The following is a 14757-nucleotide window of genomic DNA, read 5'->3' on the forward strand; positions in this document are numbered from 1 at the left end:
TTATATAAGAAACATTATTCATATATTTGCACAAGAAAGTTTGCCCTTGAAGGAGGAGCGTACTGTACTACTAGTACTGATGATCATAGCAATGAATATTAATTTGTTTATTTATAGTGCCTCTAAATATATTAAATATTAATTTGCATGACACCCACAACAAGAGCCCAAAAATGAGAATAATGGTTTGATAGTTTTTGGCTCAAATTGGCAGCAAATGCAAGGAAAAATGCAAGGGTGCTTGACACCACCCAAGAGGAGCTGAACGAATCCCTTGTGGACTTGGCAATCTTTAAGAATGGTCACTACAACACCATTGCTAATGCAACAGAGCTTGTAAGAACTGCCTGCTTGAACCATGGGTTCTTGCAAGTCACGGTACTAGAAATATGCCCGAAATATCAGTTTAAAAGGCAAAATTGAGAGCCTAGTGATCATGGCCACATAAATTATTGAAGCAATTTTATTTCTTTCGAAACGTTCTCATCCCTAATATCTAAGCTCCACATTTTTCAAAGTTAATTTGCTCCAGATTTTTGGCTATGCACCTACAAAATGAAGTTCAGCCAATCAACTTGTAATATCTACTAATATGACTTATGTGATGAAGCAGAGCTACCAGTGGCCATACATAGTACCTAGTTTAAGAGACTTATCATGAGTTTTTTTAGCTCGAAATGATCAAATCATGATCAAAACAACATTCACTACACACTGTCAACAAAATCCCCAACCTACTAGCTCTAGGTAGAGACAGCATGAACCAAATAAGATTCCGACAATGTCAGATCCTAATTTTGTCTGGATACAAAAAAAATAAAAGAAAAAAACAGAAAAAAAAAAAGAAAAAGTAAAAAAGAAAAGAAATAAAAAATATATATATAATAATAATAATAATAAGAGAAGAAAAGAAAAAAAGAAAAAAAAAAGAAGAAAAAGAAAATAATAAAAAAAAAGAAAAGAAAGAAAAAACAATGTGAAAAGGAAAAGAAAGAAAAAAAAAGGAAGGAAACATGAAAAGAAAAAAAAATAAAAAAATACAATTTGTGGCCTATTGGGTTCTCAAAAAGAGCTCGTTAGGTCAAAAGGGAACATCAGTGCATAAAAGAAAAAAAAAAGGAGGGGAATTTTCTGGGCCATAATGATCACTAATCTGGCGACGCCATTTGACAAGCTTTGGCGTCATCAAGTAACCCCCCTCATTTGTCACTCTCTTACCCTCACGTTTCTCTCTCTACTCTTGGCTTTCTGTCTCTCTTCTTCTTCTTCTTCTTCTTCTTCTTCTTCCTCTTTTCTCTTTTTTCAAACGACGCGCAACACCCTCTTGCTAATTACCTTCAAATCATGCAATCGCTCTCTTCGATTTCTAGGGTTTTTGCTATTGCTTTGCCTTCGCTCCCCCCTTCTCACAAAAACAAAATGTTTTCTCTTCCCCTTCATATCTATTCGTTGCTGCATTTTAATCGATTTATCTAACCAGGACTGAATAGTTCATTGCATGCAACCATGATTTTATTAGGTTTTTTTTTTCTCTTCTTTGTTTTCAATTAGGTTTTTTTGTCGCTTTCCTTCAAACTTCATCTTTCCAAATATTCTCTTTGTGATTGTGTTCTGTTCTATTACATGGCCATGGTGGTCTTGCATCGCCAGCCAGTGGCGACGGGGAAAGGCGCACCACCCTCCTTCTTGTGTCGTTTTGGGATTTAGGTCATCTAGGGTTGTTTCAACCCTGATGCCTATATGCAAGTTGGGCCGGGTCACCCTAACCCGATTCCAATCTAACCCTAAAAATTAAAAAAAAATGCGAAAAAAACAACTAGTGTTGTTCACACCACCATTTTACTACATTCATCTTTTTTTTTCTTTTTTTGTTTTAGGCCTAGCCCATTTTTGTAAAGTCTGTAATATGACGAAAAGGCTATTCACACCCAGATTTCTCATATACGTACACCTTTTGCTTTGGGCCTAGCCCACTTTTATGAAGTCTGAAATAAAATGAACAACAACTATTTACACCCTTTTCCATGCATGCACCTTTTCCATTTTGGTCCCGCCATGTCAGCACTTCGTTAGTGTTGACTAACCCCAAGTCAACCCTTTGACTTTGACAAAAAAACCAAAACAAAGAAAAAGAAATAAAAAAACAAAAATAATTATACATATTAGTAAATAGCTTTTTATTTTATTGTATTTCTTTATTGTCTCTATCGTTTATTCTTCAATGTGATTTTTTTATCATAGCTTGCTAGTTAGTTTAATTAAAATTGTATTGTAAATATCTCGTTATTCATCTTATTTTTCCCGTTTCAATCCCGCATCCTTAACTACTAAGTGTACTCCCCACTTCTAGTCTATCCCTTTCCATTTCCATTCTATTTATCTAATTTTGTAGCACTATGTCAAATATTTATTTATTTTTGCAAATCCACATTAGCATTCTTTAGTACATGCTTACACTATGTGCACTCCATGCTGGATTTCCGACTTGCTTGGTGGTGTTTCGATAACATATAAGTAAATTTTGTGAATGATATGTTGGGTCTCTAACCTGCTTGAGTTCACAAATATTACCACAAAACTAAAGTCTTTTCTAAAAATGGTAACATTCTCAAATAAATAATCCTTCAATGTTGCACGCACTCCATGCCAGGTCTCCAACTTGCTTGGTAGTGTTTCAATAAAGTGTGAGTAAATTTTGTGAATGCTATGTTGGGTCTTCGACTTGCTTGACTTCACAAAGTTTACCACAAAACCAAAAGCTTTCAAAATAAAATAAAATAAAATAAACCCAACACACAAACACTTTTTTTTTCTACAAAGAACTACGTAAGTCTGATTTCCTCATTGCACCTGAGGATACGTAGGAGTGAGGGTATATCCCTTGTCGACCCCAAAAACAAATCTAAAAATGAAATAAAATCTCTTTTGTTTCTAAAAATAAAAATTTGATTTATCTTTCTAAATAAAAGAAAATATAACTTATGTTTTCAAGGGAAGATAAATAATTAAAAGTCACTTTATTTTTTAGCACACTCGATTAAAGGTTATCGTTTTCATGACGGGCATGTGGGATGCTGGCACCTTTCTCGTGCGTAAATGACTTCTGAATTTGTTTTCTCAAACCGTAGACCATTCCTTATCCGTTTTTTGTTATTTTTAATTTTTCCATAAAAAACGTTGGTGGCAACTCCCCAAGTTTTCCATTTTTTGGAAAACAATTTATTTATTTATCTATCTGAATATTTTATTTCGTCATCCCATCGTGGCCCACGTTGCGACAAATGGCGACTCTACTGGGAAATTGTTAGAGAGTTAAGCCATTTGATCGAGTGTGCAATTTTATCGTGACTTTTTCTTTATTTATTTTCCATTTCTCTTTTATCCTTGCGTTGTGCTCCTGTTCATTAACGTTTCATTCCGCTACCGTTCTTTTTGCGGTTTTGCTTCAATCTCGTTTCCTTTATCCGTTGTTTCGCTCATGCTTGTATATAACCTTTGTTATGTTGTTACTTCTTGGTGTGTATCCTTGTATCTATTACCTTCATAGTTAGAAATAAATTGTGCCATTGAATCTTAGGGTAGATGACATGTGCTATACTTGTTGTAGTTGCAAGGGAATTTTCTGGTTGTTTTGCAAGTGAGGTTGAGTAATTCTTAGGTTGCTCCGTTCACACACGACACTTAAACTTTTTGCACACACTTTGAGATATTGGGTCCTATACCCGGGTCTGTGTGAACCATAGGGAATGGAGGTCAATCTGTGGTCATGTTGGGTCTCCAACTCGCTTGATAACAGTGAAGCCTCATCTAGAGTTTTCTTCTTTTGGTGATGCATTGCCGCTGGTAGTCCCTATTGTCACAGTGTTATTACCTAATAGGATGATATCTCTAGAGGTCAGTGAGGTTACATGAAACTACCCTTCGAAGTTGTCACTAGATAATGGACTTTTAGACCCTTTTCCATTAAGTTCCTGAACTAGGGACACAGAGTAAACTCACCATGTCTTGTTTCCTTGATCGCATCATGCATCTCTTCATGGCATCATAATGGACATATCATTCCTACATTTATCATTTATCATATTCATGCACCACATTTGCATAAGTGATTGCATTTCCATACATATATATTTAGCATGTTTTTGTTCAAACAATTGCATACATTCTGTTGTCATCATTCGCATGTTATGCTCACTCATGCATAATTTTTCCATATAGTTGCTCATGCCTTGCATTCTCCTCTTCGTCACCAAAAAGTCATAATGAAGCGTGAAAGTTTACACTGCATTCTTAGTTACATGTGTTGGGTACCATGCTAATAGCTATAAACGAACCATGTTAGGGGTTATACCATCCTTTCTCCTGAAAATGATTGAAAATCACATGAACATGGTACCTAATGCATTGTTAACAAGAAAGGGTGGTCTTTCAGGTGTCTCATGTCAATCTGATAAACACATTTGTCATGCATAGCATAAGTATGCCCTGATCATTCATCATATCTCCTCTATGATAGGTTGTTGAAGTATTGGTGATCAAAATTTATATTCCTACGAACATGGGGTCGAACCAAGCACAATTTTATAAGAAAAGGTTTTATCAAGTCAAGGTCAAAAATCTGGAAGTAGCCAGCTTGTGAAAGTTGGGGCAGCAAATGGATCAGATTCAACGTCAATCTTTTAGCAAGTATATGGAAAGATCTGGGATCTGACAATGATAGAAGTGTCAGTTGAAGCCATTACAGTTCTCACCCAATACTATGACCAACTGCTCAGATGCTTCACTTTTTGGGACTTTCAGTTGGCACCGAGCTTAAAGGAGTTCAAGGGGATCTAAGGATGCCCGATAGAAGGAAGGAAGCCATACCTCTTTTCTGGGTACTACCCTTCTATGGCAAGAGTAGCAGGAGTAGTCAAGATCTTAGAGCGAGAGTTAGATCGAGTGAAGCAGAGTAGGAATGGAGTAGTGGGTATACCGAGGAAGTGCTTGGAGGAGAAGGCAAAAACCATGGCAAGCCAATGAGAGTGGGTATCATTCATGGATGTATTAGCACTACTAGTGTTTGGGGTGGTACTACTTCTGAATGTAGACGGACTTGTGGATTTGGCAGCGATTGATGCCTTTCTTGCTTATCACCACAACAAGGAAAGCCCAGTTGTTGCTGTGTTGGTAGATATGTATGATGCATTCGACCTGAGATGTGAGAAGAGTAGTGCGAGAATTGTCTGTTGAATGCCTGCTCTTTATGTATGATTGGTGTCCCATGTCCTTAATCACGGAAGTAGATCTGTCTGCCCTCTACAAGGTCATTGCATGTGTTTGGGAAAAGACAAAGTATATTGGGAAGAGTTCCTAGCAAGTGTGATGGGGTTGTCCATTAGTTGGTTCTCACGGTGGAAAGAAGGGGTAGTAGGAGTATTGTGCTCAGGTGAAGGATTTATAAATGTCCCTTTGATGGGGACAAGGGGTTGCATTAATTATAACCCTGTGTTGGCCATAAGATAGTTAGGGTATCCTATGAGAGGTGCGCCATTGGAGGAAACCATCATGCCTTTCATTGCACGAGGATTCAGTGAAGCTAATACGGAGATACTTCAAAAGATCCGTCAGGCATGGAATAAGGTGGAAAGGGAAGATAAAGAGCTTAGAGGAAGAAGCAACAGTGTCATAGGCGGTTATCACAAATGGCTGAAATCTAGAGTGCAAGGGATTGTTTGGCTCAAAAAAGATAGAGGGTTGGAATGGGGAAGAGACAGAGGAGTCCGAGGAAAGCGAAGAGGTGCGAGTCTTGAAGGCTGAGCTGGAAAAGACAAAAGTGGCAAAGGAGAAGCTAAAGGTGGTAATCACTAGAGTTAGGAAATTTGTATTAACAAACATATTTGGCTTTTTTCAACGTTTTCCTTAAATAAACGTTGGTGACAACTCCCCAAGTTTTCTATTTTTTTTGGAAAATAATTTATTTATTTATATGAATATTTTATTTCGTCGTCCCGTTGTGGTCCACGTTGCGACAGACACTCTGTGGCGTTCCCAAAATAATGACTGGTTTAATAGTAATGATTTAAATAACAAAAACCATGGTAAATTTTTTTTTTCTTTTTCTTTTCACTCCTTTCTCTTTTCACAATAATTAGGTTCAGAAGGAAAATCCTCACTATAGAGTCCTGAATGGCCAGTTCACAACTCTATTCAGGGTCATTTCTTTCTTACCACTCGTAATCTCTAAACTATTTTGTTGTTTCAAAAGGAAGAGTATACCAACCATTACTTTAGGTCATCACGTGAAAATAATAAAATAAAATATGGTCGGTAAACTCTTTTGCAAATGAAGTTTGCTAATGCTTTCTTTTCAAATAACAAGATTAAACATAAGTACATTCATCATTTAAAGCTGTCCAAAATATGGGAGTTTTACAAAATACATAGTGTCATCCAGAACAAAGGTGTCCACAGTAGTAGCTTCAGCCACATGTATACAATCATTAAATTCCTATACAATAGGTCTACCCATACAAAAACAAAAGAGTAAACCTAACAGTCAGTCCTAGATACACCCACCCTCAAAAAGTATATAAAACTAGTCTAAGGAGCTGTCTACTATGATGAAGAGCCTCCACTAGTCGCCATCTCTCTAGGGCCACTATCCTCCATAGAGTCTACCTCAGATGCCGACATGACGTCCTCGGGAGAATCCACCTCAGGAAGGGGATCCTCATCACCCTCTAGAAAGTCAAGAGCATCCACAGCAGGCTCAGGAGGTAGCTCTTCAAGATCCTCCTCAGGGTCTTCCTCGGATGACGTTACCTCGATCACTTGGACTGGCTCCACTAGACGATATGGTGTAGGCGTGGGTAGTATCCACTCCACAGTACGCTGAAGCGTGCGCGCGGGTTCATCTAGATGCACCAACGAAGTAGCCGTAAATCGAATCGTGCCCCGGAATCGGCACCTCGTATTGCCTTCGAGGGTCTCCCAAGCTCCCTCTAGGCACTCCATCTCCACTCGATCATGGATTAGCTGCATCGCCATCACGATCTACAAGAAAGAAAAGAAAGGGGTAGACTCTTTCACGAGAGATCTAACTGCGGTAGCAACACAATGCGTCCCATAACCACTACATGTAAGTAAAAGGGGTATCTCAAGGCTTTTCATCTCTGGTAATCGATTACACAGCCTTGGTAATCGATTACCAGAGGCTAAACTCGAATTACACAGCCTCAGGACATGAAACCTGCAAAAATGCATTGTGTAATCGATTACACATAACTGGTAATCGATTACCAGTGACATGTTCCTCTGTGTAATCGATTACACAGCCTGGTAATCGATTACCAGAGGCCTCCAAAACATGCTGCCTTCATTTCTAAGCCTGGTAATCGATTACACCCCTAGGTAATCGATTACCAGAAGCCATCCTAGCTTCCTGACCTAGTTTTCAAGCCTGGTAATCAATTACACTCCCTTGGTAATCGATTACCAGAGACCATCTTAGTCTCTTGTCTTCATTTTTAAGCCTTGTAATCGATTACCCACCCTTGGTAATCGATTACCAGAGGCCATATCCCATATATCAATCAAAGTCCACAGCTGGCCAGCCACCACACAAGCCTCCTTGCTTTGTGGTCTTTGTTCCTTTTATCTGTTGACTGTCAGGACCTCGCCTGTTTAGGTACATCACAGGTTCTCACTGGCTGACTATGCCCGGGTTGGGTCGGGATTGGTCAAGCTTGGTTTTGGGCAATAGCACCCCACCTGACGTCCCCAAGATCTCCTGACCCCCGTGACATATCTCCAGGTACCACTCTGTGGTCAACGAATAAAAGCAAGAAGTTTCACCCTTCTACACTTCCTCATCTCAAGCTTGTAGGATTATGGGGTACCCATCACCTGTGGTACTAGGTGGCGGTCGGGCGATGGTGCACAACAAGTTTTCCACATCCACAAATCACGTATAAACCCACCATCCCCTGTTGCCCTCCTCCAACTGAGCTCACGTACTCCCACGTAGCCCATATCCTCGTTCCTCTCAACGCCGGGTCCCCATCAATCCTCCCAAGCTTCCCCAACATCCAGGTAATTCAACATCCACTCATCACAAACTAACAAACCAAGCAAAACAGAGCAAAGGCAGAAAACTCTGCCCAAAACCCAAACCAAAATCACAGCTCTTTCTCACTTAAAGACCCCAGTAACATTTCCTTCGTTCCAATTCGTTAACCGTTGGATCGACTCGAAAATTTTATTGGAAGTCTCTAGTACATAAGTCTACATTTTGACCGTTGGGATCTAGTAGCAAACATCCAGAACTCATTCTGCACTACTCTTTCCACAACTAGCAAATACATAGCATTTTTCTGCACTTATGCAAAATTCTGCTTCACATTTCAACAGCAAAATTCTGCATAAAGTCCAGATTTCGAAAACCACTCTTTCCCTCATCCAATTTTGCCCAAATTGAATCCTACAAGTCCCAAATCATGTCTAAACCAAGGACAAGCTTCAGACCAAAGCAACTCAAAATCTAGGTATCCAAAACCCCTCAACTTAATGGATTTTCAAGGTTTGAGAAGTGAAATTGAGAATGGGGTAAATTTGAAGCAAACTCTCACCTCACACAAGTCTATAACATCAATTTAGACTTGTTCAAACTGGATTTACATCTAAAATTTCACCGAATCAAAATTTGACTCCTCAACATCCAAATTTACCCTAGAAATGGCTCTTTGTTCACTTTGGTCATTTGTTTTTCTCTCTAGCACAGCCCAAACTTTCTCATAAGTCCTAAATGGCATTTCAAGCTAGGATTAACTCACTTTAACCCCCAAAATACCACTGAATCCAGATTTGGCCTTCCAACTCTCAAAGGCTCACTCTTTTTCCACTCATAACACCATATTCTCACCTTCTAACCCTAGGTTAACTCTACCCTTCATCTCTAACAGTTTTCCATAAGCAATTTCAGCACATAAACATCACAAGCATCATCATAAAAACCCTAAAACAGAATGGGTAAGCTTAACCCATCCAAACATGGCAAGTTCAACATGCTTTCAACAAATTTCTTCACAAATAACTATCATGAAGCAGAAACCTAGCAAAACTACCCATCATACCTCCCAAAACCCAATACCCACGAAATTCAAGAGAGAAAGAAGTCCACCCAAACCTGAAATTTCGAGGTCCCACACGTAGAGATGTGCTTCACGATCCCGAAAATGCCCTCCTTTCGCGATTTGGAGCAGAAATGATGGTCAAAGGTTGAAGCTTTAATGGAGGTTTCAATGGAGGATGAAGAAGAAGGAAAAAGCAACGTGAGGGAGAGGGAGGAAAGAGTTGTCTGAAATTTGGGCTGAGTGAAGAGAGAGAGAGAGAGAGAGTTGCTTTTTGGTTAAAAAAAAGGCTTTTTCTCTTTTCTTATTATTTTATTATAAGCTATGCCACATGTCTTCATTTGAGTGGAGCAAAAGGGCTCACTTTTTCCTCTTGATGTGACTCATACTCAGTCACAAAAGGGAAGAAAATATGACCTTTGCAACGCTAAAATCCTGCCTCGGTTTGCATGCCGTTTCTCTGGTTCCAGTTCCTCGCGTTTCTCTACGTCTGTCGGGGCCAGTTTTTGAAAGTAGGCAATATATATATCAAAACGCTCAGAATAAAACCCTGAGCGTGGTTCAGAGGTTCGTTTTGTTAAATTTTAAGTCGCACACAAAACGATGATTTTTAGACTAATTAATTAAGAATTAACCTATAACCTTCCAGTTATGGATTTCTCTTCCTCAATTAGCCTAACCCGCGTATCTTGCCCCCACTATTCCTACTTCTACCAAGAACATATATGCATATACACTGAATAATACTTATATATATATAATCATTCAAAATACATCGTTTTCAAAAAAATTCCGGGTAGAAATTTCCAGGATGTCACACACTCATTGGTAGTTACCTGTGTGACAATGGCCACACACGACACCGGCACGACAGAGACACGTACAGGTTCGACGGCTGGTGAGTAGATGAACAGAGTCAACACACTAGAGATGAACTCAATGAGGGAGGGCAAACTGGGTGACGGAGGGCACGCATGCAAGTGGGTCAGGGTGTTTGAGCGAGGTGAGGGACGCGCGAGAATAACCTAGAGATTTCGAAGATGTAATTTGGGGGAATGAAAACGACGATGATTCTTTACATAAAACTATCATCGTTTATGTTCATATTAATTATAGAATTGCCACTGTCGTACATTCTAAGACGGTTCAACAAAACCGTCTTAGAATGTGTGTCGTAAAAAATATTTATTGTCCCTAATTACAAAGATGCCACCGTGTGACATTCTAATACGGTTTCGCATAACCGTCTTAGAATGTTAGTCGTAAAATAGCAGTTTTTTAATAGGGATATTATATATGAGAGAATATGACATTACTCTTAGGGCCGACCCAACTTGTTTAGAGGCCTAAAGCGAATTTTAAAATGAGGCATTTTTTAGTCTAATAATTTTTTTTGAACAAAAATTAATATTCTTATTAAATATTTATATTTTTATTGAAAATTTATTTTTCGAGCTTTTAAGGATGTAAAGTTATTTATTAACATATTATAATCGATTTCCTTTAACATTTCTTTCTCAATCGATATTAAAGCTAATTCATTCAATCTTTCTTGAGACATTGTTGATCTTAAATAAGATTTAGTTAATTTTAGTTTTGAAAAACTTCTTTCCACCCAATCAACACTTACCGAAATTGTTAACATTATTCTATAAGCAATAAAATTTTTTGGAAAAGAATCAATTCTTTTTATATAATTAAGCATGCCAATCAGTGTATCATTTTCTACTTGCATAATTTCTCTTAAAATTTTTAGTTTTGTAGACAAATCTAATTCATCAATATCCGAGTGATTATTATGTTTTAACGAACGTTCAAGGTTAAGACAATATTCTTTTAAATTATTACTATCTAAAGACTTCAATTTCTTAATGCTAAATAGAAAACCAAAAATATCTGCATATATTTTAAATTGTTCAAATTTATTTCTTAATACAGTAATTGCTTGATCTATTATATACAATAAGTAATCAAATTTAAATGATTCTTTAGGTGATTTCACAACTTGGATCATATATATTTTTAATAGTTGTTTCTTTTAATTTATTAATTTCTTCTTCTTTTTCATTTTGAGTTTGAGAATCAATATAATCTTATTCATTAACTAATAATACTTCTTCGTTATCTTCATTTTCATTTTCAATAAAAGAAGCTTATATTTTAAATAAAAGTATGATTCTAACACTTGGCATTAGTACAAGACACTTAGATCAAAGTGTAGGTACACTACTAAAAAAAGCTTTTTTTAAAATGCACTTTCGATGACGGTCGTGAGAAAATCATCTTAGTATATAAGGTGGTGGTATTTTTGTAAATATAAAGAACATTTCAATTGCATGGCCGCAAAATGATGACGGTTTTCACAAAAATCATCATCAAAATTGAATATTGAAAGACGATTTTTTTCCCTATTTATATTGCAAGGTCATCAGACAATACTCCATGCTCCTTGCTCCCCTCGTCGTCGACGCCGTTCTCTTCGTCAGACAATACTCCTTGCTTCTATATTTCATTACACCCTTTTCTTTCTTTGGCCTCTTCTAGTCACTAACCGATATAGTCATTCTTTGCAATCTTAAACAATTTTAATTAGCTTTGATGTTTACTCTGCATTATTCATAGGTTGTGAATTGCGATATCACATTCATTATTACATTTTCTTTTCCTTTTTAAATGTGAATAAGAACTTCACGGTTCTTTGGCTTGTTTGTATAGAAAAATTTCTAAGACGGGCAAATTTGGCTAATAGAAGAGATTTTAGATTTAATAGGAAGATGTAATTTTACCATTTGCGATGAATGAAATATAACACAAACAAGCTATTGGGATGTCAGTAAAAGATTGTGAATCAGCGTTTCCCCATTGCATCAATGTTTTGGAATACATTGGTTCAGGTCCAGTTGGAAAAATATTATTAGGTGCTTAACAACTAAAATTAGTAGAGTAAATGAAGATATTTTGCATATTGATAATTTTTTTTTTGTAGTCATTAGTATCTTGATCTGAGTTGACTTAAAACAATAGCTCAAATTGGATTTTTAAGTTTTTTAATACTGAATTTGTGTTTGACACAAGGCATGCTACCATAAAGTCATTGTGTAACTTAACTACAAATTCATATATGTTTATAGAAAATTCAGTCAACAATATAAAGCTAGAATTGGGGCTGATTTTGTTACCAAGGAAATACAAGTTGATGATAAACTCGTAACATTGCAGTTGAGCTATTTAAATTTTCTTGAAAGTTTCTTTCCTTTTACATTTTGTCTTTGCTTTATGTTTGAGTGTATGAAAAAACTATCAACATCAGTAATTTTTTTTTGAGTGACTCAATGAAAGTGAAAATATAATATTGTGGCAGATTTGGGATACAGCAGGGCAAGAAAGGTTCCATAGTATTAGGGCTGCATTTTATAGAGGGGCAAATTGTCGTGTTCTGGTATATGATGTAAACATACACTAAACAATTGACATGATGAGTTTCTTAAGCAGGTGTGTTGTTACTTCTTTCAAGCCTCATGTCTTCTTTCTGTACTCTCGTTAATAAGTGGTTTCTGCCTTTTGTTTGGATTACGTTGTCCTTGAGTTGAAGTCAAACCAAACCAAGCCAAATGAGTCTTTCTTTTAATTCAAACTAAGGAGACATGGTTAAATGATTGGATCAAATTCTGCTTAATCATGTCAAAAGTATGAACTTCTGACAACTTGTCTTATAAGTTACAATTTCTTGGTTTCTTTTCCTGATAGTAAGCTTGCTTGATGATTAGGTACATTTTTATAACCAAGGAAGATATTCTTGGCCTTCCATGCTTCCAGGTGATTTTTTGTCTAAATACTTAACTTTATATATAATAAAAATAACAAATGATATAATAGGAAAAATAAAATGAATGAATATAAGAATTAAAATAGTAGTAGCATATATTTATACAAAGAGATAAAAACAAAAACAAAGAAGAGACATACTTTAATTTCTCTCTTTGCCTCAATGACAAATCTCTTTCACTTAGTAGTGTTTTTCTGCCACAAACCTTTGTGTGGGGCAAGCTAACCATCCTTTCTACATTCAACAAAACATTCCTTTTCCTTCGTGCTTTGTTGGTCTCTTTTTGGTTTCTTTGTTTTCTATTTTTTTTGTTCTAATATACTCTTTGTAGCCTTCTGCACACTAACACCCTCTAACATATACAAAGACTGGTTGAGTGTTGCTACTTCACTTTCCTTTCTTCTTACGACATTCTCTCTATCATACCAATACAGGTATATATGTGTGTGTGTGTGTGTGTGTGTGTGTGTAACTTTCATGCCATATCGTATGGTCTTAATTTTGAATATTCCAGTAACATGTTGCGTAACTTATATTGTAAAATTATTAAGAAGTTGGACAATTATAATAATTATCAAAAATTTATGAATTCAACTTTTTCAATAATGTATTAACATACTGTATTAGTGAATGACGCTATAAAAAAAGTCTACATTAAACTAAAGATTATTGTTGTTATACTAATTACTACTAGTATTTTGTTACAGATAATTATTAATTAAAATTAATATTTATTTATTTTAATACAAATCTAATAAATTAAAAGATCCAATTTAATTAGTGTTTTTATTTAAAAAAATTAACACTTAACAAATCATAAGATTGAGATTATAAATAAAACATCAATTTTGTGTAACATTAAACTAAAGATAATGGTTAATAAATTATTTTAAAAAATTCTAATTAAAGTTTAAAATTTAATAGAAAAAGGGGAAATAATGAAAAATACATTATCTTTATAGTATTATATGGTCTACTGTTCTACAATTATTTCTTTTTCTTTTTTTCAGTTCATTTGTGTTTCCCAAGATAATTTGTAATCTTCACCCTTTTTTTGTTCATTTGAGATTGAGTTTACAAAGTCACATGTTGTTGCTCGAATCCCTGGGACTTTTTTTTGTGCGTGTTATGCTTTGCGGAAGCATTGGCTAGCAAATAATATATTGGGTCTTGCCTTCTGTATTTAGATTTGTTGCATTTTCTATATATAAATGTCTAGTTTTTTGGTCAATTGAGCCAATCAATTGACTATGTTTTTTATACTATATTTTTTGTATCCATTTTCATGGTTTGAAGCAATAAAATTTTAGAATTAAGCTTAATTCTTAGAAAATTAATTTAAAAATAAATTAAACCATTCATTCATATATGCTATGAATGTTTGTGTAATATTGTGAATTATTTTTTATTACTATATAGTATTTGACATCAATGACTACATATTTATCACTCACATGGAATTGAAATGTTTTCTCTTGGGTCTTTCAAGATTGGTGTTATTCTCTTGGTAGGTGTTTTGCTAGGACTATCTAATTGATTTAATATAACTTTACTACACTTACCTTTAAATCATAAGTAGTTAATTGTGTTCTCACTTACAATATTGATGACAATAAATATTTTTTTAAAATAAAACATTCTAAGATGGTTATTTAAAAAACCATCTTAAAAAGTGTATATCCTAAGACGGTTTTTTAGTTAAGAACTGTCTTAGAAGAATATCTTTCTAAGATGATTTTTTTAAGAACCGTCTTCGAAGGATAACCTTTTCTAAGACGGTTTTTTATGGAGTTGTCATCGAAAGTCTTGACTTTCAACGAT

This window comes from Glycine max, chromosome 19 (genome assembly GCF_000004515.6).
Source record: "Glycine max cultivar Williams 82 chromosome 19, Glycine_max_v4.0, whole genome shotgun sequence".
NCBI classification, from domain to species: Eukaryota; Viridiplantae; Streptophyta; class Magnoliopsida; order Fabales; family Fabaceae; genus Glycine; species Glycine max.